The 25,106-nt window shown below is 50.6% G+C and overlaps 1 protein-coding gene across 5 annotated transcripts in view; it reads left to right on the top strand.

Annotated features, from left to right (window-relative positions):
* Window positions 1-25,106, top strand: part of Meltrin (disintegrin and metalloproteinase domain-containing protein meltrin) — a 134,616-nt gene that overhangs the window by 1,160 nt on the left and 108,350 nt on the right. The gene's annotated exons all lie outside the window — the stretch shown is intronic.

Here is a 25,106-nt window from a genome sequence, read left to right as displayed (position 1 = left end):
GTCGCGGCACCTTTTGTATCGCGAGATTTATTGTGCGCGCACGGAACGGAGAAAAAAAGGGAAAGCCGATGGCAACTCTATTATCGACGGCGTCTGTCATGCGTGGCACGACGGAGTGATGCTCCGGGAGGACTTCCCTTGTTCTCCGTTCCGTTGCAGAGCGCGCATCATGATGCTTCGTGTCCGTGTCGCGGCTCGTTCGCTCGGCTCCTCTCTGGGCCAACGCGGCCTGCGACAGGAAACGCGCGCGTGCGTGATAACCATGCGTGCGCGTTCGACCGTGCCGCGCGGGGTAGCGCCCCTGGTCTTCCAGGTGAACGTGACTCATCATCCGGACGGTGGCCGCTGCCCCCTGACGACCGGCTGTGTGCGCATTTGACGCATCACTCAGCCTCTCGTCTGGCACGGCGGCGGCTGGCTCTCGCGTGCCCCGGGGCTTTTTATTTCGTGACTTGCCTACTGAACCGACTGAACCACCACCAAAAGCGCGTTACATAGTTGAGCGATGACGAAGAAGTCGTGGGTGGCGGGGTATGATTAGGCAGGATCGAAATGTCACGTGCTGTCGTTACCTGTCGCGGACACGACCGGGATATCTAGACATTTGCCGAGTCTCATTGTTATTCCTTTATGTACTACTTCAAAACTGTTGCTGCGTTAATCATCCTGCGGACTTCCCGACTTGGATACTGTCTTGGCGCTTCTTGCGGTTTGGTTTTTCTCCGCAGACAGAACACCATGCGAGCATTGCGGTCATTTTGGTCACATTGAAGTCTCGGAAGGTGATCTATTTTGCCTTTTGTATCGGGTTGGTGGACGAGAAAATCCACATCCTTAAAGAAATCGCAAGGGAAAAGGTATCAACGGTCAGTTTCATGCCCGCTTCACCATCGTGCGGCCCGCGGGAGCGCCACAATGATTCCAGGCTTCTCTTCGTGACTTCCACAGCGTCCCGGTGTGAATGCCGTTTTCTGAAATGAAGAGGCGCGTCGAAATAGCTTCCATTTCGGAGTGTACTCTTAGTGTAACCTATCCCTCTGCGACAAAGCACGCCACGGCTGTAGTAATTCCCCAGAATAATGCGAACCCTGCAACGTGAACGAGGGTTCATTGGTCCAAAGAAGTTGTTCCTGTCTCCCGCTCTTTCTCCCTCCCTCCCCCTTCTTTTTATTTCTCCAATTATTAGTAAAAATAATTATGCTTTATTTTCCATGGAACATGTGTTTGCATACTCTGCGCGGGCCAAGCGTAGTGTGTACGCTGAGAATGCGTGATTAGGTGGACTAGGCGATTAGACAAGGGCGCACCTGACCCCCCCCCCCCCCCTTCATTCAAAAGTTAGAAGTTGCACTGTCGCCTGCACACTGTCAAATAAGATAGAACAGCCGAGGCCACTAATATTTCTTACAGCGAAGCTGTATATAGCGCGCCGGTTCGTCCATCCATCCGTCCGTCTGTCGCCTGTACGCCGAAAACTCCGGCGCAACCCCATGCGCATGCGCGAAAAAAAAAAAAAAAGGTGCGCTATTGGCTGCGCCAGTAGTGACGTCGTTGCTCTCCGTCACAGCTGAGCGCGCGCAGCAGCTTCTGCCCTCCGCGACGGACCTCCCGAGGTCCTCCGAGCTGTGATACAACGGGCTCGAAACACCGCCGGAATCATCCTAGGGACCCTGGACTGAGGGTTTCTCCCACACTGCTCTCGCCATTCAAATATTATTAATAAAGATGTTTTACTCTCTCCGGCTTCGAAAGGGGTTGGCCACAATTCTTACGTAGTCCTGAGGAGCAGGCAGCTTTCGATCAGCAACGCCGCGAGCAGAACAGGGAACGAGCTCGTCTACGCTGTGCCGATGCTGCAGCCCCGGCAGAAGATGTCCCCTGCTTCTGCAGTGAGGATTGTGTTTCGTCCTTTGCAGCGACATCAGTTGCACTTTATGTTAAAAGGATGATCGTACCTTGGCCTATTTGTCGAAATTGCTAGTTCCTTGGAGCCGTGTAACAATCTTTGCAAGCACAAAAACAGCGCTGCTATTTGCAACGTAAGGGCAGCTCCGAATAAAGCAAAATCTGCCGGTTCCTAATGGTTCACAATGTATCATTGATAATCAGATATCTTACTTATAGAAATAGCTGGCACTGGCGCATTTTCAGCCCCTTTTTCAATGCATTGGTAATCCGCAATGCTCCAATATATATATAAGGAGAGGAAAGGGCAGAGAGAGCTTGTGACTTGCCCCTCCCTCCCCCCCCTTGAGCACTAGTTGGTATGCCACTGACCGTGCGTTGGTTTACCCGAATTATTCAAATATGCAGGCGTGTTGAGCTGTTGCGCAGACCTCCACGGTGAATTTAGAGCGGCGTTCTAGTAGAGCGTTTCGCACTTCCCCCGAGTATGTTGCGGAGACATCCACTCCCGTTTGCGAACTTCTGAGCTAAAGTGAAATTCTATGTTTTAGGCGGAAGCTCAGGCGCAACACTGAAAGTAACGAATAAGAACATTATTAATAAAGATCTTCAGAGAGCCGTATATAGGGATCCGTCTGTAGCTGGAAACCGTTTCTTGACTGGCGTATGCGGACGTTCTGGACCGGGTCGACGCGGTTTAAAGCTCTCGGTGCTGAAATCTGCAGAGCAGTCATCTTAGTTGTTACTGCTGTTACTTTCTTCGTGATTCTCTCTTCGTGCTTAGGTTCGTGGTACCACGTTTCTGAAAGACAGTGCTACGCGGCGAAAGGGCTTGAACAATGACTACGGCTCAGCTAGATACATGCTTTTATAGTATTGGCGCCAGGCGGGAAAGCAAGAATGAAAAAAGAATGTAAAGCTGTGTGTCACGTCGATTTAGAGATTACATACTCAATGTTAACGGACGCTGGTGTACAAAATAGTTTGGGTCCTGCGTATGCGCAGCGCTGCCGTCTCTTACTTTCAGGTAAGCCGTCATTCACGAGGGACTTATAAAGCGCGGATATATATATATATATATATATATATATATATATATATATATATATATATATATATAGACACACACACTTCAGATGTGACTACTATTCGTAGCCGCATAATTAAAAGCAGTTTTGACCTGCGTTGTGGAATCGTGCTTGGGCTATACGTATTTTTCCAAATATTCTCAGAAGTGTGATTTGTATTCAATAAGCCTTATCTATTTCTTTTTCGTTTCTCGAGATCGCTTTTTTCTTTTTCGTTTCTCGGTTCCATGCGTGAACGCGAGGTGCTCTGTCATTTCACATGCCGTGCTATTCATGAACGTAACGCCCTAAACGTCAAGCCCGCGTGGTGACATTGTCACTGTGCTGACGCAGATCGCCATTTTGAACTGTAGCAAGTTTGCAGAAAAAGATCACATGTGTCAGCGGGTTATGATAAGCTGCTGAGGCAGTCGAGCCCGGATATATCGAATTATCGAACTAGCATAATTAATGGACGGTTCGATACATTAAAATAAGTCATTTGAACGTTTAACTGATACCTCGTCCCCCGTCACGAGGATTCGATGATTAACTAGTTGCATGCAGTGTTGTGCACAGATGCTGTCGTGCACGCGGTGCCTTTTAGTGGCGCAAAGCATGCAGATCACCGCCCTGCTCGTGTGTCCTTGATTGGTAGAATGAACATCGAGACGGAAAGAAGCCGTCGTTAAATGTGAATCAACTCCTCTTGTGTTGCAGATAGTTATCGCATTCATTTCGTATTTGAGAACGACACTCATCGATGCAGAAATTATTTAGCCAGGCCTCATGTAGTACGTTAATAAGACCTACCACGCAGTGTTTCTGATGTAAACCTCAGCGCGAGAGAAATTGTCGCAGATAATCGGGACCCTTCCCATATACATGATGGTTTCGAGGGCATATTTCCGCTGTTCGATGTAAACAATTGGAGTTATGCGGGCAAGAAAAAGTTCTGTTCGGAACAATGCAGTGCTCTCATAAGAGTTCTTTTTAGAGGATTATTTGTAACTTGGGCACCACTTGTCGAATTACTAAAGAGCGTTCACGTAGAGGCTTGTTTGCGATGGTATAATGGCATCGCGCGTGGAAAGGACAATCTCGCCGTCTGTGTTGTTACTAGGGGCTGTTAGTGCACGAGACGGTAACAGACAACGCAAAGAGAGGGAACGCGAAGAAGGCGTTTCTTTGTGCATGTCTGTTTCCCGGCTGTCTGATGCAGTAAGTATCAATCCCTATCAGGGAACCAACTAGGCCCGCAAGATGTGCTGCTCAACTTTGACGTTACCGCGTAGACCACTGGGCAACATTGAGACGTAAAACCCCACCGTAAATTATAATTTCTGGGACCGGACTTCGTTGCCCTCTAACGGCCCCGTAGCTGCGCGAGGCATCTGCGTGTGTTTGCACGATTGGAAAGAGCAGTTGTAGTTTTACGGGTCCTCGCCCGCTTATGTGTATTCATAATGGACTCGACGCAGAGCCGATTGCATGCGCGCCGTCTGTGTATGATGCGCCGCTGACACCGTATAGAGGCAGCACTGTGGAGACTATACTGCGCCGTTTTTTGGCCGTGATATAGTATCGCCACAAATACATTGGAAATAGGTGTCTTCTGACTGCCGCTTAATTTTCACGCCTCCGCAGTATTTGTTGTAGGCTGTGCAGGCGTCTGAGAGGACTTGTAATTCTGATCGAGGCACGGCTTCTTGCGGTCACGTACTGGCATGATCTTATAGCCTCCTTTGAATTATGTACCTCCAAAACCCGCGTATCATTTCCGGCATTTGCGCGGCATTATTTGTGGGGAAAACTGTACCGGTTGGTGAACCGTGCGAAGCTGTTTGCGCCTTTTATCTGGCGCCTTTGTTGCGCTTCTCATCAATCGGCCGCGTGTCCACGGCGGTGCGCCACGATGCGCATGGAAGGAGGAGGAGGACACGCGTGAGGTGAACGCTCGTTCACCGCTCCGCCCAGTTCGCTCAGTGTAGGTGCACGCGATAGCGCTGTTGTCGGGAAGCAGCGGTGGCCCAGGTGCCGGCATCGTCGTCCGGTGCCGCGAGATAGCGAGTCGCGCGCATCTGCTTCGAACAACTCGGCTGCCGTTCTGGGGCGCGATCGGAGATATTTTGTTCGATACGCGTTCTGTTCAGTTGCTGCAACGTCACAAAGTTGCAGTACGCAAAATTTGTGACAGCGGGGCGGAGAGAGCAGCCAATCAGGAAGCGGTGACCTCCCCGGAAGTTTACTTCCGTCGTTTGTCGTCTGCTTGCAAACAGTATACTACAAAACCAAATGTTTCTCGTCTTCCAAATGAATGAAATCTTTAGCTAAAACATGTATTTTTTCTTCTCAAGCCCAAACACGTTTTCAAATAGTAGTACGTGTGACTAGTGCAATTTATAACTATTAGGTTCTTTGCGTCGTCCCTAGGTGGTGTCGCGCACAGCGAGAAGAAAAAAGAAAAAGAAAACGACGGGAACAGTGGCGCACTTTTCAAGGGGCAGCGACAACATTCCAGTGGCTCGCTGGCACCAATGATGTTGTCGATTTCTCTGTACAACCAACGAATTATTTGTTTCGAGAAACAAAAACGACGCCGGAATTCACTTTCTGCCATTTCTTCAAACGCGTTTCGCACCGCCACCCGCTCTCCTCCTTCCTCTAGAAACGCCAGCGCAACAACAAAAGTTCCCAACGGAAGCGCCATTTTCTCGAATTAAACTATGGATTGGATTCAAACGTGCTATTCCGCAGCCGAAAGGAAGCCGAAAAGGCCGCCTGTTGGATCCAATCCAATCCACCAGACGCGCCATGCGAAGCCGTATGATCGCTCCAAACTTCTCAACTCCCGTCGCGTTCGGACGAAATGCTCGGTGGGCGGATGATTGACAGGAGCGTGTCGTCATTTTGACGTCACCAAAAACGGGGCGGCGCCCCGCGGCTGGCGACGTCGGCGCGGAGTAGGCCAATCGCGCGCGCCGGTAACCGAACGAACGCGCCGAACAACCATCTCCGGTCGCACCCCTGAGGAAGACATATTTTTAAGCGAAATATCCGTGTGACTCGTGTCAAGAGCGCTGACAGCCGAATTCGATTACCTTTCTCTTTTCTTCTTTAGGTGAACCTCTTTCACGGTGCGTCCTAGAGCATGAACTCAAATGCGTGTACGTCTGCTGCTACGCACTTGGAAGAAAACGTTCAAGCGCAATATAGAGAGGACACGGACGAACTAAGTGGACGCACAGCGCTTGTGTCCACTTGCTTCGTCGTCTTTTGCGCTTGACCATTCTACAACATGTTTCCTGACCGACAAAGCCGAATCACTACGCTCTTCCAAACACTACTCCATGACCCATCTCCCCCACCACTACTTTTTTTTTTTCTTTTCGGAGTTAAGGCGGAAACTGGGCAGCACAGAGAAATGTCCGCCTAAGTTCAAGTCAAATCACTTCATTCATTCTAAATTATGGTATGGAAATGGGTGCCAAGACAAAAAACAGGCGTAACCCTTGTTGCATGGTGTACACTACAGTGAACAAATTTCGGCTACTTTTGTAGCAAGCTTATTACTTCCGAGAAGCTCGTGTGCATAGTGTCAACTTCAGTGGACAATAGAAATTTCCTGTAGGCGCCACCAACCACCGTTTTTCTCCAGCTAAGCTTCAAAGATGGCGCCCCTTTTTTCCGGTGGGAAAGTCACGTTCGTCCCTACACTTTCACTTGTATAACTATCTTGCCATTGCGGTTTGGTACATATAATTGCCTACAAGGGATAGAAGAAGCCTTCGGAAGCAAAACCTGTAAATATTGCCGCTGAGTGAAGCCAAGTTCTTTCTTAGGAACACATTTTTATAAATGTCCACTGTCGTGGACCCTATGCATGGCAGGAACAACAACAGATGCGTGGGAGTATTTTCTGCGCAGTTTAGTTAGTCTTCGCTCTTTCCACTTTTAGTTGTTCTTGATATTTGCCTCTTATTTTCATGTAGTAACACTTTGTGCATTATATTATCTAGCGAGCTAATACGAACAGTGGAATGAGTTACCAGCCGCAACCAAAGGCCACCTGTCTAAGCAAGTTTAGTTACCGGCGACGTGCGTTTTGACAGTCAATCATTTTTTCCGTTAGAAATATTGTACTTAACAAAATGTAAAATGTCGATTGGCAAGTGCAAAGTGACATTTAATATCGCGAAATGCGACGTATCAGGGCCGTAGCCAGAAAGAAAAAAAACAGGGGAGGGGGGGGGGGGTTACTCCCTGCACGGGCCCCCATTTCCTCCCGAGTTTCAGCGTATCGGGATAGGCATCATAAAGTGACCTGCCACAACGCTCGCCTGCCCAGCCACGCCCTCCCTGGTCAAGTGCGTGTCCCCTTTCTCACAAAATAAATTCCTGACTACGCCACTGCAAGGTGTATTTCTACATTACCGGCTGTTTTTTTTTTTTCTTTTTTGTATTCCATAGCGCAATGTAACGTGTACCACATTCAAGCTTTTGCATTCCAGCTTAGTTAAGTTTGTTGCGAAATGCGAAAACACCCGTGTATTTAGATTTAGGTGCACGTTAAAGAACCCCAGGTGTTCGAAATTTCCGGAGTCCTCCACTACGGCGTGCCTCATAATCAGAAAGTGGTTTTGGCACGTAAAACCCCATAATTTAATTTTTTTTTTAAGTTTGTTAGTGCGGTGCAGGAACTTCGCCTGTTGGAACAACACTGTCTGCGCCTACAGTAACGCGCATGCGCGCGCACGCACACTCACACACACACACACACACACACACACACACACACACACACACACACACACACACACACACACACACACACACACACACACACACACACACACACACACACACACACACACACACACACACACACACACACACACACACACACACACACACACACACACACACACACACACACACACACACACACACACACACACACACACACACACACACACACACACACACACACACACACACACACACACACACACACACACACACACACACACACACACACACACACACACACACACACACACACACACACACACACACACACACACACACACACACACACACACACACACACACACACACACACACACACACACACACACACACACACACACACACACACACACACACACACACACACACACACACACACACACACACACACACACACACACACACACACACACACACACACACACACACACACACACACACACACACACACACACACACACACACACACACACACACACACACACACACACACACACACACACACACACACACACACACACACACACACACACACACACACACACACACACACACAAGATTATAATTGGCTTTTTCTAAATGCGCATTGACCGAAAACTAAAAGTAACCACACTTTGCATGTGTAATTTTTCTTCATACTAGAGCGGGTTAAGAAGCTTGATTATGCCCTGCTATCTGTGATGAGGTCGTAGTTACAGCATATTGCCTTTGACATAATAATATTCGGGAACGTAGAACAAATGCATATCATAGCAGAAATAATAGCATAGTGTAACAGTATATATTACAGATTGTGGTGACTGGTGATTCCACAACACTGAACGTACACAGTGATCTTGTTAACCCAAACAAGGACGACCAACGTATACGATAACACGATAAATAATTGCAATATTTAGGACTACGAACAAGCTGCACAGAGTAATTAACGTGCTCCACGTGCGACACCAGCAGGCATCTTCATTTGATTGAATTGTAGCATTCCCTGCTCCCATTGGCTGAACCCTCTGACAGCCCGGCGGGCATAAGGCCTGCCGCAGTGAAGTACTGAAAAGAATCGGTTCAATACGGAACAGTGTATAAGGGAGGCGTCTTCTGGCTTAGTGGCCGAGACGGGGAGCAACTTCACATGTGTGTCTGGAGTGTATTCCGTAATTCGTGCTGTGTAACTTTGCGGCCGCGTTTCCGCCGTGCGGCCCTGGCCTTTCGTGGCTGGTCATTTCTGCTGCGCAACTCCAGACTCATTCCAGTGCGTCTTCAGCTGCGCAACCCCTGCGAGGACTCCTCCCGCACGGCACGCGCACGGTGCGTGAGGTGTGCACCTCGCAACCCCGCCGCGTCACGCTGGCGGCCTTCCAGTCACGCGCTGCTCTCAAAGTCGCACGGAAGCTGCGCTCCGGTTGACTCCCGCAAGTGCGCAACTTTGCTCACCCCGCCCTACTCCCCCTATTTTGCTTCTCGTGCGCTCCGCCGGCGTTACGTGAGCGCGTAGGACGTGCGGGTCAAGCGCGCGGCGAGTTGATGCACTGCGGTGACCGGCCTTGTTATGAGCTATCCGCGTTTATACGCTCTCTTTCTTTCTAGTTCTTACCCGTTAGGACGTGTGCAGTTTCGTCGTATTCGGTACACGTGTTTCATATTCTGCGTATATATGAACTGTGAGGTAGAGCAGCGCTTTTTCTTTTTTTCCTTGGGAAAGGGTGCGTTTAAGAAACGGCCGAAATGTCAAGCCGCGGGATAGTAAATTCTGACGAGGTGGTCGAGAAAGGCTTGGCAGCCGGCTTCGTTACGGGTGATTGCCCTTCACCACACATGACGCTGTGAAGCTTGTCCCATAGGTCGCTCACGATTCGTGTCAAACAAGAGGGAAAGGTTGAAAAGTATCGGCGGTAAAGTGAATATACTTTTAATGAGAGAAGCTAACTCCTGCTGCCGCTTGTCATTTACCGGAGCAGTCTTATTTTCGTTTCCTAGCCTTTCTTTTCTTCGCGTGCTGTGTTTTATGAATGCCGAAGTGGGCTAGTTGGTACTGGGTCTTAATTAACAATAGCGCAGTAAAGAGGGCCGGCAAAAAGACGCAGGAACGACAAGGCCGCGTTCATGTCGTTTTTGCGTCTTTCTCCGTCCTTGTTTACTGCGCTATTGTTAATTATGCGTATTTTGTACACTGTGGCTTTCATTCTTGAAGCTTGTGTGCCATTTTTTCTTTTACGTTGTCCATGCGCCGATTTGTATATCACCCCACTCACACCTGCGATATCCCCGTGCCAGACTACTTTGCACTGTAATACTGCATACACCTCTCTCTCAAATGTCGAATAAATACCTTCTCAAGTGCACGCACGTCCACACTTTCTGTTTTTACGCATTGTTGGGCCGCACCATCTCTGATGACTAAGCTCGCGTTGTCAAAGGACGAGCGCGTGTACATTCTGGGAATCCAATCTGCGCCTAGAGATGAGTCAGCTCAAAGCACGCAAAAAGGGTGGTACAGCTTCCTGTTGGTGCGTGCGTGCCACGAGTTATAAAGCATATCAGCTGACTGCGATCAAATTATCTCAAGTTCGAGATAATTCGAACTTGACTTTTCGAGTACTGTAGCAGAATTGTTTTCTTAGCCCTATATGAAGTCGCCGGCAGAGAAAATCCTGCCTCGCGCAGATCCGATCACGGGGCCGCGACGCGGCACGCCATCGTCGCTTTTGCAGGGTCAGCTATCGGTTGTATGGGTGGCACACGAGTTCAGTTGGAAATGAGGTTCTCTGTGTCCGTTTCGTCCTTTCCATTAGCCGCCGCCCTAGCCCAGTGGCTATGGCACTGCGCTGCTTATGGTAGGAGGACGCGGTTTCAATCCCGGCCGCATTCCGATGGGGGCGGAATGCAAAAACGCTCGTGTAGAATCCCACGTGGTCAAAATTCATCCAGAGCCCCCCGCTACGGCGTTTCTCATAATCGGAGCGTAGTTTTGGCACGTTAAAACCCCAGAATTTAATTTTTATCTTATTCTTTTTGTTGCGCCGTCCATGTTATCGTGTGGCCGCCTCAGCTTCGCTCTCACCAACTGGCGAAGAGAACCACTGCGGATCCAACTCGTGCCCCGTGTGCGGTTGGGGGCCGAACGCGTTCACCAGCATCGTGCAACGTTCGCGGTTGTGCGCCACGCAGAGGAGCGCTCTCATTGCGGGAACAGAGAATGTGGCCCAGTTTTGTCAATCGCTGGAAGTTGAGATTGGTCGAATCACTAGGAACGCGGAATCACCCTCTAGGTGATTCAAAGGTGGTTGCTAATTTCAGCGAGTGACCCGCCGTGGTTGCTCAGTGGCTATGGTGTTAGGCTGCTGAGCACGAGGTCGCGGGATCGAATCCCGGCCACGGCGGCCGCATTTCGATGGGGGCGAAATGCGAAAACACCTGTGTGCTTAGATTTAGGTGCACGTTAAAGAACCCCAGGTGGTCGAAATTTCCGGAGTCCCCCACTACGGCGTGCCTCATAATCAGAAAGTGGTTTTGGCACGTAAAACCCCATAATTTTTTTAATTTCAACGAATGACGCGTACACGTATCGCTGAACGAAAGTTGCTGAGGAGGGCACCATGATGTTGCTGTCACGGTGATCGTCATACCAAACTACCCGCGAGCACGGATGGCTAACGCGGCGTTATCGTTAGGAGACGCCTGGCGACTGCCGTATGCGGCGACGCTATATTTCACCTATCGTGTAATTCGGACCATTGTGCAGAGCGCTCTAAGCGATCCGGCGTGTTGTCGCCGGGAGTGCGGATGCCCTCTGCGCGGCGACCTTGAGCACGGTACACACGTCCGACAGCACGCGTGCGAAGGAGAAATTTCATTGTTCTTCAGTCATCCGTTGCGCTTACTCTTGTAGTCTCGATGGCAGCGGTCATTTCGTAACGCTGCGGCGTAGGAGTGGCGTACCCTAGTCGGAGGTGTGCAGGTTCGTCATGTGGGCCACTTACTCACCCGCCAATGTTGCGACGGGGGCTTTGTCAGTGCCGAAGCCGCAGCATGCGCGCGCACACACACAGCTATCCTGTCAGCCGGCGGTCGCTGATGATTCAGTGAGCGCCGCGTATCGCGCACGCGTCATCCGTGATGACGACGACTGTGCTCGAGGTTCGCAAGGTGCCTCCCGTCGTCAGCTGGCCGACGGCGCGTGATTATGCGAAGCGGAAGTGGATGCCAACCCTTCCGCGTGAAAGAATGCCTCGCGTCGCACCGCAGGCGTTTGACTGACGTCTAGTCGAAGAACCCTGCCACTGGATGTCATCCTCAGGTCGGCCCCCATCGCGCACTCCGGACGCGTGGCAGTTGGTCGTTTGACAGTAATAAGCCGGCGAACTCATTCTGGTGGAGGTTACACGCGCAGGGCAAGGGGCCGCGGTGTTCCCAAGGTGCGGGCACAACATTTCGAATACTTGCCATTTCGGCCAGCTTAAGCAAGTCAAGTAAAACTCTTGCTTGGGCTAGTTGGTTCATGCTTGAAGTAGGTAAAGGCAAGGCGCGGTCGTGTTTGTCTTGTCGTTTGTGTTTCTTCCTAAGTCCTGGTCTTCTGCGCCTTGCCTTTACCTACTTAAGCAAGTCATTTGTGCGGAAATACGCAAGGCGGAGGAAGTTTCATCAGAGGAGAAAAAAAAAGTAATGGCCCGAGATCAGCATTGGTGCCTTTTTTCGTGCAGCTTGTCTCGCTTTTTGTTTTTCTTTTGAACATTATTAGGCTTAGCGTTTGCAATAATCTCATTCTTGTGAATTACGGGAGTTTATTTATGTACTTTTATTGTGTATTTGCAAAATTGCTGGCTCTCCCGTAATTGAAAGTAGATGTAAGCATGAAATGGCAACCGGCAAAGCAGATTGGTTGGAGATGATACTAGCCACAATTTTAAAATGGGTGTAGTGCATGTTCGCTACAGCACACCGTACCACACCGCACCACACCATGCATACTGTGCACTGGTCGATATGGACGCTTGCCAGCTAGAAGAAGAAAACTGGTTGAAAGCGGCACGACAGGCAGCGAAAGGCGCTAGGGAGATAGCGCACTGTCCAGCTAAAAGAAAAGCGCCTGATCGAAGGAAGCGCAACGGAGCGTGGCGCCATCTCTCGAGGTTGCGCAAAACCCGCACCGCGGAACTCATGGACCGCTGGCGCTCAAAAGAGCGCAGGCAACCTTGTCTCAGCGCCAAAAGATGACAATGAAGTGTATGATGCCCTGGATCTGCTTTTTGAACGTCGCTATTGGAAAGGACAAATAAAACTTCGGCGTACTAGAAGCTACAGCTTGAGTGATAGTGTGAACAAACATTAGGGAGAGCTCGGAAGCGATATATTTTTTAACTTTTTTTGCGCAATAACTAGCGTATGTAATGCGGTCCTGTACAGGGGGTTGGGGGCCAGAGACCGCGTTTTCTTGACTGGTTGCCCGGATGATATCGTTTTGTTTTGGCAACTTGTCCGCATAATGGCTCTGGTTGAAGGTCACCGACAATAGCGCCGTGAAGGCATTAGTGCCGGGCCCGCGTTCTGACGGTCTTGGATCAGCATGGCGAGAGCAGACCACTTTTGTCACCGGCGAACATCCACTACGGTGTGTTTCTACGATTATTATGTTTTCAAGTGAAGCTTGTATTGCCTCACTCGTGTCGGCATTGGTGTTGCCGTACGAAAAAAAAAACACAAGCCACGCGAAAATAAGAATCGCTTCCGCGGGCTGCGGTTGCGAGACCACCACGCTAACCGATTCACCGCTGTTGGTTCATCATACGTGCCCTTTAAATTGAGGTTTTATATGCATGAAGAAGTAGACTCAGCGCAAGGCGCGAAACAATCATAGGCGTCCCCTCCTGCCGGAGGAGGCAAAGGGTGTGATCGCGTGTTCGCTCGCCTCGCGCCCGCCGTGTCCCACCAGTTTATGCCCGGCAATCAGATGGGGAGGCCGCGTATGGTTCGTTCTGCAGAAGACCAGGCTGCGTTGAAGGAACGGCAGCGAGAGCGGGCCGCGTTCGACCAAAGAACAGGTGGCGTTTGCTGAACGCTGTCGGGAACTCGCTCGAGAAAGGACTCGTCGTCGACGTGCCGACCTTGCCGTGAGGGAACGCGAACCCGAGGCGTTACGACAACGAAGAGCTGCAGATTCAGAGCTTCGCTTGCACCCCTCTTCACAATAGTGGAAGGGCGGCCAGTTTTTTAAACATGAGATTACCAATCCTCATAGCCGTGGCGAACACAGTACTGCGTGAAAAGCGGTAATACGATTATTAAGAAATTTTATATCTACGATTTTGCTCTTGCAAACGAACCTGCGTGCGTGCAGCGCTGGCTGTCTTCAATTCTTCAACTTGTTCCTATATATATGTAAATGATTAAAGTTCGGTAACTTCCAGATAAATGATTGCATTTTACTGCCGATTATCACTAATCAAACGTCGACCGACCCACATAATGCGTTGTTTTAGAAATAGCTCCTTTATCACAATGTGCCGCTTTCAGAAATGTTTGTCATACCCTTCGCCGAGACATCTGGCGTACGTATACGAAAAGGCCACATCTCGAACGCGAACGTTGCGGTGTTGTCTACGAAGGTTACGAGCCCACCCGTTTGCGTATAGCCTTCGCGTCCAGCCGCGCACAGTGCCGTATAGCTACGAAGACGCAACCCTGCGAACGGGCGCGCGCGCACGAGGCTTGCCGTAAAGCGCAGCCGTGTTGCAGCGTGCAGTGGCGCACGGCGATCGCGATCCCTCTGAGCGTGTCATTGTGCGTAATCTCAACTCTCCTGTCCTGATCGTTGTGCGATAAAAGGCAGTATATGTGCAAGAAGTGTGCCTGTTCTAGTCCACGCACTCGAGTATCTGTGAACCTTTACAATGAAGCCACACTTTCTTACGAGTAAGCGCTTATTAGGACAAAAAGAAAGGCAATGAGAATTGTGTCCGTACAGCTGACAGAATAACGGTCTTTTTTCAGCTTTTCGTACTCCGACGTAAAATCGATCGCGTCCCAGTTGTGTGACGTCAGCACAATTCGGGCACTCTGCAGTCTGGTATGCCCATCATAGTAGTGCGCCTGGCGACTCGCTGGGAACGGTGGAGCGTATACTACGAGCCCTAGGGGTGAAAGAAAGGGTATAACGGTCGCGGTGGCAATCTGCTTGGCGTGAGGTCGCGGGTATGATTCCCGCATCTGCATTTCAGCTGGGGCGAATGCAAATGCGTTCGTGTGCTTGCATTTAGGTGCACGTTAAAGAACCCCTGGTAGCTGAAACCGGAGGAGCCCTCCACTACACGGCGATTTCGATTTCCCTCATGTTTAAAAAAAATAATAAGAATAACGGAGAGGTAACGCTCGATCGTACATTCAATGTATATAGCAGGCTTGAAGCAAATTAAAATAAAAAAAATTGAGTTTTTTTTTTTATAAGCCGAAAGCGTATTTTGGGAATAAAAGCGAATTGAAAAGAACATATAGGCATGTGTAATAATATAGAGCTTTAGTTTAGGGGACGCAAGTCGCTTGCGTCCCCTAAACTAAAGCTCTCTAATGAGGAGATCAAGGAGTGCGTCCTTCATAACCTACTGTACAGTACTGTCGAATCATACCTATACGGCTGAAGTCGGTCCGCCCTGCGTCATCGCACATTACAGAACAATAGGTGGTGCACAACGTAGATTCGGGATTGCGCTATGCACTATTCGCTTCGCGCGTGCGGTCTGATTAGACACGCCTGTTTCGCTGGATTGGCGACAACGTTAACGTAGCTTGGATCGGTGCAGTAAGCGCGTGTTTCGCGATAACGCAGTTCGGTGGAAGCGGTCACTGGCAAAGAGCAAAACAATGCGCGAGCGTAACAATATTAATCCAGAGCCTCTCCGATACAGCATTTGTGTTGCGCTGGGACGTATAAACCCGGTCAACCAATATTTGAAATGTGCAAGGGGGGTGGGGGGGAGTTATGGTCGCATTGCGTGGTGGGAGAAAAACGAAAAGTCTGCTTTCGAACGTGCGTTTTCTTCGACCACTGCGAGCGCGCGCCCGGCCGTGTCATTTCTTTCTTTATGATTAAGTGGTGCCCGCGCCCTAATTGCCACGCGTCAAAGGGAGCGGGAAATGGGGCGAGACGATTTGCGCGGTAGGAAATAATTAGCCGAAATTCGCCGTAGTGGGAGAGTTTCGCCGAGTCCTTTTCCCCGCGCCTGATTAACGGCGGGCATATCACGGAAAGCGAGCGCGGAGTGATCCCACGGTCGCGTTTAGAGAGAATGTAGGTGCATTCTTCTTGGAAGCGATGGGTGGAACTTGCCTGACATGTGCTAATTGGTGCTGCAAACGTTTCTCTAGTTCATGTAGCAGCGAATGTTCAAGTACTGACGCTTGCAAAAAGTGCACCTCAGCGCAACGGGTTCTGGCGTGCAAAACAAACAAAAAGCGCACTGATATAAATTTAGGGATAAGACGCGTACCGTTCGAATATCGTGATCCAGCGATAGACACATGTACTGCTCGACGCATCAGGCTTCCTTAAAGGGGCCCTGAAACGATTTTGACGATTTTGTACAAACGTACTGAGTCGTTAGAGTAGGTCCTTCTGATCATTAATTAGCGCATCTAAGTGCTCCGCGTAGAACGTGTAATTTATTGTAAGGTTTTAAAAATTTACATCGCTGCCGATCGCAGCACACTGCTCGGCTGAATTTTCAGCCATCCCTACCCATTTGACGTAAATTGCCCTAATGACGTCACTAGGGCGAGCTATCCGATTGGCTGCCCAGGGCGCGTTTCCAACTTAATGGTGAGCAAATGTTGTTCAATAGTTGGAATGTTAGTTAATTTGTTTCTGTAAAATGAAGTAACAGAAAGAGAATGCACAAGAACAATTTCTTAGTCCACTTAGACACTTCCGGCACATAGCAAGTGTCGTCTCCTTGTGTTGCAACGTGCTCCGTCACGACGAGAGCTCCGCGGTCAGTGTCGGTCTGTCTTTTCGTGAACACCATGAGTCGCCTTTGTTGCGTTGTTGGCTGCAAACGTACTGACTGGTAATATGTCAAGTTGCGATAGCGTGTCCCTCTGCAAGGCAGCAGTCCAGCGGAGTGGCTGCAGAGCATTGGACTATCGCTATCCGATCGGCGCCAGGATTTGCGCGTTTGCGCCTGCCACTTTACACCGGACGATTACTAGCACAATAGCGGTTCGCGAGTCCAGTATTCGGGTAAACGCAAGCGAGTGGACAGGGCCTGGCCGCTTGACCGTGCCGTTTCACGGGATGAGCAGAAGCGCAAACGTGAATGATCTGCACGGTACAGCCACCTGGTGGCACAGAGCTCAACCAAACAGTAGCAGTAACAAAATGTATTCTTTGCTGCTGGTGTAAATTTTTCGCAGGAGCGTAATCGTTAACCTGCTGTTTTTGTAAATGTTGTTAGGGCAATATTAGCTCTTTGTTTGGCTGCTTAAGCTCTGCGCCAACAGCTTGGCTGGACCGTGCAGACCGATCAGGCCGCTCACCTACGTCTACGCTAAAGTTGCTTCATCAGCTTGAGTTTATGCCTCCACCCATCCGTTGAAACGCCCAGCTCGCCTGTGCATGGTTACCGGAATACCAGACACGTTCGGCGCTGCGACAGAATGTTCGCAACTCACGCTGCCTCGATGGCTTTCCCTTGTGGTCGACTGCTAAGTAGCTGGCGGAGAGGTTGGAGAGGCTTCGTGCGCTCGCTCCTAGAGAACCGGAAGTAGACACCACGACGTGCCTTCATGACGCAGAGCCAGTGAAGTCGGAGCTTAGACCCGATCACTCGGCGAACAAGTTGAGGAGAAAATGCATGGCTATGGAGATGGGTAACTTGTAATCGCCCGTAACTCTCTTAATAGGAGACGCTTCACACAAATTGTGGTGCGAATTATTAACTTTAGCTGTACCCTACATGTCTACAAAATTTGTCCTAACCGTCTCAGGGGCCCTTTAAGTAATGCCTTGTTTGCCACTTTCCTTAATTTGTTTGCCACTTTATCGGTCTCGGAAAAGGCCAAGCCAGACTTTATAGTTATCTGTATTTGCGTTCCTATAACCGTAGGTCATTTCTTTCCCACTCCTCTGCTTCCCCCGATGACCGCTTTTCACTGCTCACTGCTCGTGGCCCTGGCGAGGACCCCGACTGAGTTGGGCTGCCTCCGGAAGGATCGATATGGAGGGTACGGTGACGCCGCGGCCTCTGAAATCCCTTTTCTGCAAATTTATTTCCTTACACAGGCGCTCGCAGATAGGTCAAGTGTTCTCCGCTGCGCCTTCGGAGTATGTTGGGATGGATTCCGTGTTCGCAGTACACATCTGTAAGGAGTCGTTTGAATGGCCGTGTATCTTGCTTGCGTTTCTGTTCCGCGCGCATCAACGGGGGACGAAATGCTTGATGCACTCGACCTTTCTGTTCATAGGCATTGATTTTTCTACTTGGAGAGACATACGGCAGTTGTCGTAGTGTTTGTTTCGACCTTGGAAGAACAAAAAGGTGCTGACGTGCGCACATTGCGGCGCTTTCACCGTCCTGGGAAAGCGAATTCGGAGAAATGTTCAAGCAACGCCGCCAGCCAATGAACTAACCTTTCGAGGAGTCCTCTCTGACTGCAGAAATGTCACGATCGTGTGACTTTTCCATGGACCTCGCGTGTTGCCTTTTTTGCCCCCTCCTTCGATTCTATCAACTCCGTTGTTGGCTCTGGCCTTTTCCCTCAACCGCGTGGCAGCCTTTATGATAGGCAGTTACGCTGCGGTCAGCAGGCATTACTCAGGCCTCAATAACCTAAATACGCTCGGAATTGGTCATTTATGCAGCCATCGCGCTCGATGCTGCACTGCATGCTTTACTATTTGCTTTACTATTGGACGTTCGTCTGCGGTACTGCAGCCACGAAACACTATTTCCCTTTGTTTATTTACGTATTGTGACATTTGCTAATTGTGCGGCTTTGTTATGAATATTTGCTTATTCATTATTCCGGCCGCGACACTAGTGAACGCTTCAGTTGACGTCATAATTACACGGCACTTTCGATGCCGAATTACGGAGGGTAGAATCGACATGCCCAGAAAAACGCTGGCTGTCCGAGATGCTCACCACCTCTTCGCTCTCAAACGGTAGCGCTGTGCTGGCCATATATAGAGGGAGGAGGCTGCTACACCGCCGCTGCCGTGTGCGCTCTTCTAGCCTGCTCGTTCCATTGTGAGGCCATTGTGTCGCTGTCTGTGTGAACTGGAGAGGGGACTTCGTGTGCATATTGCGGCACTCCTGTTGCTGTGTGCGCGCTTGTGTTTGTGACATCAATTCGGCCTCTGCCTTCTTGGAAGAAAAGCGTCTGGCGCTCCTGACGTGCACACGCAACAAAACTTAAGTATTTCTGTTCCCGCTATCTCGGCGCAGTTGTTTAAAGTACGCGGACGAAAGGCGCGTGGGTGGTGGACGGCTGCAGTTGAGGTGGGTGGGGCGGCGCTTCGCACGCTATGCACGCTCCGGGAGAAGACAGTTCCAGTAAACTTTGAAATCTGGGAGGAAAGGAGCTTCTTGGAGCGACATTGATTGAGCAGAGATATATTCTGTCCAAGCGTCATCCTTTTTATTTCGGCTTCAATTCTGCCGGAAGCCTTCTTTTTGTTTGTTTGTTTTTGTTCGTGATGATGGTGCTTGCCTCTCACTGTTTATCCACTGTAATAACCTAAAACTTGTTGTCGCAGGAAAAGCTGTTCAGCGGGTGGCTGTTCGACCGATCTCGGATCGACCTCTTTTGTGTTGTTTTGCTTTTTCTGTTTTGCAAATATTTCGGAGGCGTCAGTGGCAGCTTCTGTTAACAGCATACTGTACACATAAGTATGCACACATGAGACTTGACAGCGGCCATGGATGAATTCTTGCAGGCGATTTCATGGGCGCCATTATTAAGTGCGTAGTATAAGTATTTCTCCAAGCTCCTTCTCATTAAAGGTGCGGTGTCTACGTTCCGCTATGCTGTGAAAGCTATGGCAGCCACGAGGATGAAGGCGTTGTCTTCAGGCCACTTGTAAAGCGTCTGACAATTTTCCTGTGAGTTTAAGGAGGAGGAAAAAAGCGCCGCTCTATCCAAGTACTGGGAGATGCTGAGCTGGGCTCCCCTAAAGGGCTGCAGAAAATAGCGCCTCTTTCCACGATCACTCTCTCGCTTTTACTGTGGAATGTTTGCGCAGAATGGGCCGGAATCGCCTGCAATGTGCATCGACCGCAATGCGAGCCCTCGTCTTCCTAGCCGTGTAGCGGCACGTATGTATATGAGAACGAGAATTCGCCATAGCCCTTCGGTAGTGCTGGTAAAGCCGCATTACACGGTATCTCGTACCATGTTCGCGTCGTTTTATAGATTTCCAGAAGTCCTCTTTTTCTCTATTCTGGTTGTTTCTCCGCGTACGTGCACTCTGCTATTTGCCCGTCGGGCGTTACTTGGTTGCGGCCCCGTCGCGATTATGAAGCGTGCGCTCCTATCGGTGCTACAGCGACCTCCTTCCACTTGCTATGAATAAAGTTTTTCTGTCTGTCTGTCCTTCCACGCGGTTCAGGACGTGTTGTTTGGAGCTCGCGACGGGGGCATCGCTTCATTTACGCGCTGGCGCGCGCGCGCCTCCTCTCTTCTCGGGCGGGGCGCAGACACGTCCGGCCAGCGGCTCCAGCAGCCAGCCTCCTCCGGTGCGCGACACACGGCCACGCTGACACTGCGCTCTCTCGGCCCCCGCCAAGGTCGCGAGGGCAAGCACCCTGCGATCTCCTAATCCTTTTGACCCTTCTTGCTTGTTTTCGCCCCTTCTGGTCCCAAAAAGCGCGTTGCCGCGACGTTAATTCCCCGGCTGAGGGACGCCGAAAAAAAAAAAAAAAGGCCTCGGCCTGCGGTCGGCCCCCTCCAGGTTGTGTGTGTTTGGAGCTTCTGCGTCGTCGGTGCATTTCTGTGGAAGTACCCTGCAGTGTTGCTTGCTGGAGTCGATGAAGCCGCAGCGTGCCAGGGTGTTGGTGGTTGCGCCCTTTAACCGTGAAGGCGCTGTGTATCGCGTGTGAGTAACAGACGCGTAGTTTCGAAAGCTCTCTGCTCGATGGCTGGCTTCAAGATTTTAAACTCACGATGTCAGAATAAAACTACGTTGGCCCTAAACCATTTTCTGCAGTGGTGTAGTAGCATGATGTGTTTATGAGGAGCGCACATTTTGTAAACACATTAGATAAATTACACATAAAAAAAGGTTGGCCGATGTTCTTGCCCGTAAGAAAGAATGGAATGAAGAAAGGTGAATGCGCCTCGATCATTCTTTGGATCAGCATGTACTGCCAGCTTACTTATCTAGCCATGAGTACGAATTCCAGACGCTTGCGCTACACTCATCATGTACAGGGGTTACTCTTAATTAAGGGGACACTAAGCGGAAGTGCAGTAGTAAGTTGGGGTTATGAAATAGCGAAACGACCACTGTGCGCGACGGCTTTGTGAACGAGAAAAGGCGCGAGCTTAGGGTACACGGCGCCTCACTAAAGTGTCCGCACCAGGCTCGGCATGACGTCGCGGATTTCGACAGTCTGCATTCGGATCTGGGCAATTGTTTTGCGCTAAAGGAAGACCGCGTTGCATCGCAAAGGAGCCAGTGACTCAATCTAGAAAGTATCGGCAAGTTGTCCTGCATAATATCGGCCGAAATACGAAATAGCTTCAAATCTGTGACTTCACACTTACCTGCACTGAGGTTCAGGCGCGAAATTAAAAAATTCGAAGTTTCTCCACTATATTAACCAACCGTCTTCTGCCAAATGATTGATGATGGAGTTGTGAAATGATATTTTACCTGTCTAAGCAGATATAGTGTTGCTCTTTTGTGTTCCTTTAACACTTCTGCGTCGTTAAAACACAACTTAGTACCACCACGTACACTACGTAGATGCAGGGCTCATTAATCTGAAGTACAAAAGAGGGAGACTGTGTAGCACGCACTTGGTACTTCTGTACTGGCAAATTTTGTTAGGCGTGTCTTAGTCTGCCTCAAAGCGTATATAAACTCGTCGTGGTTGCTCAGTGGTTATGGCGTCCTGCTGCTGAGCACGAGGTCGTGGGCCACGGCTGCATTCTGATAGGGGCAATATGCAACAACACCCGTGTACTTAGATTCATGTGCACGTTGAAGAACTGCAGGTGGTCCAAATTTCCGGAGTCCCCACTACGGCGTGCCTCATAATCAAATCGTGATTTTGGCACGTAAAACGTACCCCGTAATTTAATTTTAATTTTGAAAGCGTATATGTGAGTATGTAGAGGTAGTTCGGAAAGTGCATTTGTGTTCGCTTTCTTTTACTGTGACGTGGCTCGTCCGTTTTGTGGCGTGCAGATCGCGCCTCCTCAGTCGCTTTCCGACGGACAGGTTCAGCGCGGTGGACGCATTCTGTTTCTCTCGGAAGTCCCCTTTGCCATGGAAAGCTGCTGCTGGGCGTTTGCGCAGAAGCTTCTGCTTAACGTGAACGAAGCGCCGCTGCATGCTGCCACCAAGCGGGCAGATTTCATGAGCGCCGCCGCTGAACGTGAGAGGCGAGTGCCTCAGTAAAACCGGCACTGCCGAGCCATGGTGCACCGGTAGAGACGCAAGCGGCAACGTGAGCGCACTTCGGAAGCCTGTGTCGCGTAGATGAGCCATACATTATTGCTGTCCCAGTCAATATTGGTTCATACGCGCCAGATGCACACGTAGTTGGCGCCTATACATCAAACTGTTGTTTGATGATGAATGTGATGGGTTGTGACGCAAGGGCCAAGGATGGCCAGCTGTTGTGACTTCATTTATTTATGTATACTGCTGCACACGTTGGCGCGTTCTCTGCTAAGGCATGCATGCCAGTATTCATTCTCCTCCTGTGTGCCGTGCATCGATCGCGTGAAACTAATGGGTATAAACGATGCAGTAGCACGCGGCCACGCCATCGCCGTCCGTGCATGCGGCCATCGTGAAATCGAACGGTGCCGCCCGGAGGCGCGCCCCCTCGGGGCGCCGGGGCTTTTCTCCCGGCCTCCGATTTCATTTCCTCTGCTCGAGGGCGCGGCGCCGTTGTTTAGTCTCGTCCGGCGCGGCCGCCCAGATGTGTGACGCCGCGGCTGCTTCTCTTCCCTGTGGCTCGAACGCCATCTTGAACGTCTCCCTCGCTGTATTTCTTCTCGCTTGGGGAGTTGTTCCGAAGAAGTGCGCAGCCTACGAGCACGACGGATGATTGACTCGCGGGCAGCGCGGCCTAGGGGAGGGACCATCTGGCTCGCAACTTCTCGGCCGTGCTGCGGCAGCCTGTGGGCGCGCACGAATTAAAGCGGATTAGGGCACGTTTTGTTGCTGCCTTTGTCCGCTCTCCCGTGACAGGTTGTGTCGCCTCTCGCAGACAACGAGAACGCAGAGCATCGCAACCGGGTGGCCCGGCCGCCTATTACTCGAAGACGTTCCGTTTACGGTGACCGCGCGGAGTAGGCACAGAATAGAACCACGAACCCGGGCTGCCATCAGTATACTGCATGGTCTCTTGCGTGAGCAATTTCGTTAAGGAAAGGGTTTAGACTGTTCGTGCAGCGCTGTCGGTGACGCCTGGGCACCAGTCATGGCACGCTGCAAATTAGCGCTCTAGGTGTGCCTGCCTCTGTAGCCACCGATGAAGGGGCGCGAACATGCTCGGCGCGAGGAGGCTGCGTGCAAGGCGGTGTTGCGGCCTCGCCAGTTCGGGTTTCTTTCGCGTATTACATGTGGTATCAGTGGTTTCATTCTGCCGCCGGCTGTTTCGGTGAAATGCTCGTCGTGACTTGTCCTATGTGCTGTACGTCCCTCATCCGTTAATCGCTCTTCCATTTTTCGTTCTAGCCAAGAACGTCTAATTTGCGTTTATGTTTGGCGTATACCACTGGTTAAACGTAATTAGTACAAATTGCTTCTTTACGCGTGCATGCACTTGACGCATCTGTGTCCGAAGCCTCTATATTTCCTAGAGTTCACAAAAAGTTCGGTGTGAACAGGAGGGCTCTTGATTCATTTGGGCAACAAACGGCGGCTTTTTGTTAAGCCGGATAAACCCTCTTGTGCGGACCTTGCCACATGTGAGTGCGCTGTACACGTATACACAGCGTTGAAGTGTTGTTCCCGCAGATGTTGCGTTATCGCTTCTGCTGCAAGTATTTCAGCTTTAATCGTTTCTAAGTTAAAGAAAAGATATATACATACACAGCGAGAGGAAGAGCTGGACAGGTAAGCAGGAACTAAGGTTGAGAAGAAGAAAAAAAGCTATATACCTTACCTCCAGGAGAGCACATTGGTGACGAATATAACTAAAGCGAGCGCAAACAAGCGCTTTTATTCAAGCAGCGAGCAACATGACTCTGACTGCTGCGACGTGGTTCGCTGCAGTGCTCTTAGCTGGTTTAACCGTTTTGTAAGTCCTTATTTAAACTTGCACTTGTTCTCATTGCGCTGAAGTGTAATGAGTTAACGTTTATTCCGAGGCCCTGTAGTGGGTTGACATTGAACTTGCCTAAATATACGTTAGCTTGATATGGGCCAACCAGAGACGTGCCATTGACGCCTCGCAGCTACCAAAGGTCACCACGTCGATGACGATCACGTCATTGGTCCACGCTGGGCGGCTGCTCGGTCGCTACGAGCGCGCGGCAGCGTTCTGCTCTGGCTGCAGCTGGTGGCACTCCTTTCACGGACGAAGCCTACGGTGGGCGGTGGCGAAACGTGCCCTTTGTCGCGGCTTAGGTCGTGGCGCTCTCCCAAAACGCTTCTGTCACAGCCGACCAGGGCGACGTGTGCGCGTAGCCAGCTGCGTAGAGGGCCCGTTCTGCTCCGAATTCCCCGCGCGGCGGTGCCGATGGTTCCGTGACGTTTGTCCCCTGGAATGCAGCCTGAGCGCGGGCCTCATTAGCACCGCCTCGCTGGAGAAGCGCCGCTCGGCCACTTTCCCGCCGTTTCCCTGTGTGGCGCCTCTTTTGCCGTGATCTTGTTACGGGCCGCCTGCGGCTTCCTAGATGTGAAAGGGCAAAGGCAGGGGCGGCGCGACTCAATCAAGCGCCCTTATGTTTGCACGTCGTTAACGGGCACTTGCCCCGTCATGTGCGATGCAAATGGAGGAAAGTGCTCGTCGGTAGTGCTTCTTGCCCGCGCGCGTGTGTGCGTGTGGTGTGTGTTGTGAGTTGTGCCTTCTCACGTCAAGTGCTCCCGAGCGCGAAGGGCAGCGTCTTTTCCGTAGCTTTGCGCTCGTTAATTCGTCCGTGATACCGTCACAGCTC

The sequence above is a fragment of the Dermacentor andersoni genome, chromosome 1 (genome assembly GCF_023375885.2).
Source record: "Dermacentor andersoni chromosome 1, qqDerAnde1_hic_scaffold, whole genome shotgun sequence".
Lineage (NCBI taxonomy): Eukaryota > Metazoa > Arthropoda > Arachnida > Ixodida > Ixodidae > Dermacentor > Dermacentor andersoni.
This window is presented reverse-complemented; position numbering and strand designations above follow the sequence as displayed.